Source organism: Rhinolophus ferrumequinum, chromosome 8 (assembly GCF_004115265.2).
Source record: "Rhinolophus ferrumequinum isolate MPI-CBG mRhiFer1 chromosome 8, mRhiFer1_v1.p, whole genome shotgun sequence".
In the NCBI taxonomy this organism is placed as follows: Eukaryota; Metazoa; Chordata; class Mammalia; order Chiroptera; family Rhinolophidae; genus Rhinolophus; species Rhinolophus ferrumequinum.
The window spans coordinates 35,479,405-35,486,269 of record NC_046291.1 but is presented as its reverse complement, the minus strand read 5'-3'; the positions used below and the strand labels follow the sequence as shown (position 1 = coordinate 35,486,269).

The following is a 6,865-nucleotide window of genomic DNA, read 5'->3' as shown; positions in this document are numbered from 1 at the left end:
GTCAAGGCTTCAATACACATATTGAATCATTATGTTGTACACTTGAAACATGTTATATGTCAATTATATCTCAATTAAAAATAGTAAATAATCAAAAAAAATATTTACTATCACTACCACAGTCCGCCCCCGCCCCCAACCTGTCTATAATAGGGAAAAATGTTTAACCCAGTGTTATTTGAAGCAGTCATTCATTAAAGAGAATGCATTTGAGTTTCAGTTATATACAAAAAGCCAAAACATCTTTTAAAATACCATATTTCACTCAATTGCTTTATGTGTTTTATATTTAAAATGTCTACAATATAACAAGATAAAAAAATAGTTTAGTAATAAAGAAAATCATGAGAAAAAAATAATAAATTCAGGGTTAAGATTAGCAAATAAAATGCCCACAAAAAAAGTCCCGAATAAGTGTAGAGACATACCAAAATGTTGACTCTTAATTTCCAGGTGGTCAAAACAATGAAGATAAAGTTAACAGACATGGTGTCCATAAGATTAAGGAAGTGGGAAGGGCAAAGAAGCAGTGTCCGAGGAAATATACCTTCTACTGATACTGAGACCTGAGAAAATTTTCTTCTTTGGGAAGAGGAAGCTGTTCCATACATTGACTGATAGTCTCAATAACATTGACACAAAAGGAAAACAAACAAGTTCCTTATGATTATTTCTTTTAATGTTCAGAATATAGCTACTTGTAAAATGCCCAAGTGCAATTCAGTAAAAGCAATTCTATCAGCAGCCAAGCCATTGCCATCTAAGTACATAGCTCCCCGGTGGTCTCAAACCCAGATTTAGTCCATTGGGATGTAAGATGAAATAACCCTTTTAGGTGTACAGAGTGCATTCATCATAATAGGAAGAATGTCTTTATTTCACTGTTTCTAAAGTTGCAGGATTATTTTCTTTTTAAAAAAGGTAATTCCCCAAATTAATCTCCAATAGAAGTAATGCCATACTTCAGTAAAGTATGTCAAACAGCATGATGATTTAATGATCAGTTCTCCAAAAGAGGGAATCACCATGGGAAATTTCTGTTTTGAATTTTTTTTCCTCCTGAGGTCAGAGCAGTAGCGGCATTTTTGTCTGGCCATATTTTCTATCAAGGTTCACTCGAAAGACTTCAAAGGCCGTGTTTGGAAAATGAAAACAGCTCTCAGTTTTACTCCTTTTCACTTTAGGTCGGCATGTAAAAATGACAATCCTTTTAATCCCAGGGAAAAATACTTTTAGACAAACTGTGTAGGTGTTCTTTTTTTCTGGGAATAAAATGAAAGTAATGTTAGGAAACTATTATAGATAATGCACTGGCACAGCAGGGCATTAAAAACAGAACAGGTAGAAATCATCTACCAATTTGGACTTTATACATGTAAGACATGGCACATTTAACAGAAGTCTTGAGGGAAACAATAAAATTAAATAATATGCTCAATTTAAAGGATCCAATATTTCCTTTTAATAAATTATTATATTTATTATTAGAGACTATAGGATGAAAATAGATTGCTCTACAGTGCTGATACTTTATATAAAATATATCCCTATTGTATGGACGCATTTTAGTCTTAAACTTTTTCTTCCAGCACTGAGGAACTGCTGCTTTGAGAAAAAAAGAACAACATGAAGATCGTACAACACCTAGTAGAGGTTTCCTTGGCAACAAAAATCTTCCATTCATCTTGTGGTTTCACTGGTTTCATTCAACATCCTATTCCCTCACTGAAAAGCAGAGCAATGCAGAGGAGGAAATGATCAAGAGTTATCTTTGAACTAGAGAGTAACATATTTTAAAGGGTCCAGAGACTAGTTTCAGATAGCCTAACATATGTCCCTGTATATCTTTATTATTATTATTATTATTAATTACTATTATTATATTTCCTGTTATAAATCTTTGGAAAGATAGTTTTTTACAGTAAATTTTTAATCTAAACTTTTCAGATTTGCTTTTTATTGCAATCAGAACCACCTTTCAGATAATTTTAATAGATTAATATGTAACATTTTACAAGTTTATATATTCTGGCATATATTATATAAATAAATTCCACAGGATGGTATTAATATTGCATCATATCACAACTAATCGGATAGTTCTCTTATAAGCCTTACATTCATATGTGACTACTGAACAGAGATGTTACATACTACACTACTACTGCTACTACAAGTAATAATAATAACAACAATAACAATTACAGTTATCCATCTTGGTTACAGTGGAGGTGCCATTTCTGTAAAAAAAATGTAATTACATTGTAGCTATTAACGTAGTTAGTAGATGAAAGCTGTGGTACTGATCATGTTCTATTTTTTGATCTGAATATGGTTATATGGGTCAGTTCAGTTTGGAAAAAGTCATCAAGTGTAAGATTATGATTTTTGCTATTTTCTCTACGTACAATGTAACAGTAAACTTTTTAAAAATTGGTTGTGGATTTAGGAAGAAGGAAAAAGTACAATAAAGAGAAAGGAAAGAGAAGGGGAAACATGTATTAACACATGTTCATTTTAATAATTAATGCCATGGAAGATCTAAATTTTCCATGTATGATTATTAAATTATGATCACTATAATTTTTTTATCAATGATTTTTCATGAGATTTTCTTATATTAGCACTCAAATTACATATATAATATGTAAATCCTAATATAGCTATTTATTTTCTAATCAAGAGTACAAACCTTCTAAAAATTCCATTTTACATCTTATTGCTAAATTTATTTTTGTTTTTTGTTTTTTCTCCGCCCCCAAATCAAGTCCTTCAATATAGAAACAGATACTGAATTTATCCATATTCACTTAGGTCTTCCCTCAGTCCTACTGTCTACCCACTGCCTTATTGTTAACTCAGTGAGCTGGCACAAGTTTTGCACCTCAGGATGTTTACTCTGGCTAATTTAGCTACTGATCTTCTAATGTCTGGTGTTTGGCAATAAAGTCCCAGTTGGAGTTTCCAACCAACAGCCGTTTGCATTTAGTTTCTGAATTTCTCTTTTACAATCTTAGCACCTTCCCTTTTGATTGCACGAAGACAATTGCTTCTAGGGATACCTGAACCTGAAATGAACTGAAAATATTTTACAGCTTTTGAACTTGCCAGCAGTAGAAGAAAAATTCATACCAATCCCAGCGCGCTGAACAGCTGTTGCTATAAGGTGATGTTGCTAAAATATCCCAAAATAGAACATGGCAGATACCATCCCTGCAAGGGTTCTACTGTGTTTTAGAGATCTCCAGCTGGAAACTTAATTGTAATTTAAACAGAGCATACAGAAACAGTTTTCCTGCACCTATTCACCATAGTTTTATTGAATTGGATAATTTAATCTATAAATCAGAATACTCTCTAGTATTGTGGCATCATGTAAAATTCTAGGAGCAGAGAAATTTGATCCTTGCTGCTTAATACTACTGTCTTCCTGCACTGCATTTCTGTTGGATTTAGGTACTATATTTCCCCATTCTGATCAAGTGTTTAAACACTTGCAATCCATTCTCTTCCTTGTGTCTGTACCCTACAGCCAAGGACCACCAGAACACACCTGGGTTTATTCCTGTCTGCAGCAAGAAAGGCCATACACATGGAGAAATGTGCAGTATCTTGGTAAGAATAGGCAGTTGAGTTCTCCAGAGAAACAGAACCAAAAGTAGATTTTACATAAAGAGAGTGGGCGGTAGATAGCACAGGAATTGCCTCATGCAATGATTGCGGTCATCTGCAAGCTAGAGAACCAGGAGAGCCAGTGTTGTGACTCAGTCCAAGCCCAGAGGCCTGAGAAGCAGGAATGCCCAAGGTCCAAAAGCAAGAGGAGATGTCCCCGCTCAAACTGACAGAAAATGCATCCTTTCTTTGCCTTTGTGTTGCCTTCCAACACAAGCCATTTTGTTTTATTTGAGCCCTCAACAGATGGGATGAGGCCCACTCATATTTGGGAGGGCCATCTGCTTTACTCAGTTCACCAGTTCAAATGCTAATCTCTTCCAGAAACACCCAGAAATAATGTTTTACGAGGTATCTGGGCATCCCAAACAAGTTGACATACAAAATTAACCCAAACAAGTTGATACATAAATTTAAGCATCACAGAGAATATGAAAAATAACTTTACATTTTGAGATAGTTTGGGGAGGGTTTAAAGAAGCAGGATTTTGCTTTAACTTCTCTGTAGGAAGTGGGAGCTACTCTATGGCTGGGTATCTCAAAAAAATCTTATTTATGGGGAGGATAGACTGGAGTGAAGCTGATGTTGTAATTAATTAAGGAACAGTGGTTGCTCATATTAGTCAGGAAAGGGTTCTCATTGGTATATTCTGGCTTGGACAATGTTTTGTCTGTGCTCAGACATGATTACAGAGTGGTCTAGTTTTTGTCTTTATCCATCATGGTCACACAGTGGTCTTTCTAATTCTGAGTTTCTGTGAAAAAGTTTATGTTGAACAAGAGACCTAGCTGTGAGTGCCAGCTAAGCTTCTAGCAACATTGAGTCCTAGCTAAGAGTACCAGGCCTGGTCCAGTCCAATTGTCAGGAGCTTGCTCTTTCTCATCTCTTTCTATTCAGGAATATTTAAAAAATGTTACATAGTAAAGCATAAAAGTTAAAAAAAAACATAAAAAAAATATTCAGAATTCCTCACAGAGGTATTTATCATTGACTTATTTATGTATGTATTTATTTTTGGAAATTAAGACAACATTTATTCAATTTCCTTGCAATTATATTAGCTAAGACATATGTGGTAGTTATTGGCAAGGAAACAACTTTTTTAAGGCCTTCTATAATTAGATTTTAAATCAGAGATACATCATATTTGACTGGTGAAAATATGAGAGAACTTACTTCTGGCCTGAGCTCTTATTCATGATCAATACATCTTTATGTATTTTCATGTGGCCTGGCCATGTAAAGTAACACAGGGCCATAATGGGCCCCCTGCTCTCATCAGGTTGTGCTCTAAATGACGAGTGTGATACCTTAGCCACTTCCAACACAAGCTGATCCAAAAGCATCTTTTCCACCTTGACACCTTAATTCACAAACCAGATGTACAATAATTCTTGATCTAGATACTCTCAATGGGTGACTCAAAGCAATGGCTCTTCCATTCACATTGATTTTCCTTAGGTGGAGATACAAGCTCTTTTCGACTGCCAAGTACTGGGGAGCAAAAGCTTCCCACCAAATCCATGTCCTTAAGATTCAGTATTGTTTTCTTTAGTGCCCCACCAATTGCTGGGACAAAAGCAACATCCATGTTAGAGAAATCACATCCAGACACAAAATATCCCACAATTCTTGCTAGTGGTGTGAAGTTATATTTTTAAACAGCATCTTCACTAGCTATGAAAGCATTAGATACTCCTGTTGCATTCCTTTCTTTCTTGAATATGAGAGGATGTTTATTTAACTGCTCCAGGCTTGTTTGGGGCCAAGCATGTGCACCTAGTTGTATTGCCTGTGCCTCTTTCCTGTTGTCGCCTCACTTGATACCATCTCATTATTAAAGTAACCAGCATCATTAGTATTATTCTACCTCTGCTGTGACAACAGAGCATATCTGTTACATTCTTCTCTGATTGTTTTATGTTTTGCAGCAAAATTCTCTGCAATAATTCTCATGGGGAATTGGACACGCTGATCTATTACTGCTGCTGACAAAGAATCTTCCAGCTTGAGATCTAATCCAAAGTCGGTTCTCATATGCAAATTTCTGACACAGAAGGGAACCTGCCTCATGTTTTTGGCTCTTCCACACAAGGCAATTTCAGCATCTTTAATACAAATTTCCTGATATTCAATCACAACAGACTGAAAACCAGAGCCACGGAGCCTATTAACCATGAAAAGCTGAGGTCTCTTTCGGGATTCCCACATGCAAAGCAACATACCTTACCAAATATACAGCAACTGAAGAGCTATTTGCTGGTTTATTATAAGGATACAACTCAAGAAGAGACAGATGGAAGACATGCATACAGCAAGGAAGGAGGAAGTGAGGAGATGGGCTGTGAAGCATCTATGTCCTTCTGGGCACACCAGGCTCCCAACACTGTTCACTGACCTGAAGCTCTGATTCGTTTATTATTCATTCATAAAAGAAAGTTCATAAAACAATAAAATTAATCTTTAATAGTAGAATGTTTATCGATCAGATTCTGGGGAGGATAGTAGCATTTGAGGCAATGGGTAGTTTTAGGTAGAGGTTTGAATATGCGTCTAAAAACGTGGCAAATACACGATCAGTCCCTTCTACCCTCTCATTATTTGCACTTGTGATTTTCTTTATATTTAGCTAAGAGGAATTCTTAATTAAATGAATTGAAGACACATGCTTAAAATATTGAGCTGTTATATTTACAAAGATCTATGTTTGATGCTGAACTCATAATACTTCTATAGTATGAACCATCTTACTTGATTGGGACAGTGATTTTAGTAGTTATCTACAAAGGAGGTTAAAGAAGGGACAAAAAAATATACCTTAAAAATTTATTTCATGTTAAAATGCATGCAGGCACCAGATGATGTAAGAATGAAACCTTTATTTATTTTTTTGGAGACGTAGTTTGCTGATTTATGTTCCAAATTTTTACAGAAAATACATCCTAAAGCTTCATCTGCAATAGCTACCAATGGTTCCATCACAAGCTAAGAAATGCAGAAGGTGTAAAGCAAAAAAAGAGGTGCTTGCTAGCCATGCTCGCTTAGTCTGTACACTTTCAAAAGGGAATTGAAACCATATATTACTATCAAAGGTTACTTCTGTGAAGACATATTAAGGGAGCTTCTGTATGTTCTATAAGTGAAGACACAGTCCACTTAATTAATAAGGCTTTTATATATTATCTGCATGGG

The 6,865-nt window shown here is 35.3% G+C and overlaps 1 pseudogene; it reads right to left on the bottom strand.

Annotated features, from left to right (window-relative positions):
• Positions 1 to 4,951: 4,951 nt before the first annotated feature.
• On the bottom strand, positions 4,952 to 5,984 carry LOC117025536 (3-ketoacyl-CoA thiolase, mitochondrial-like; annotated as a pseudogene).
• Between the last annotated feature and the right edge of the window lie 881 nt (positions 5,985 to 6,865).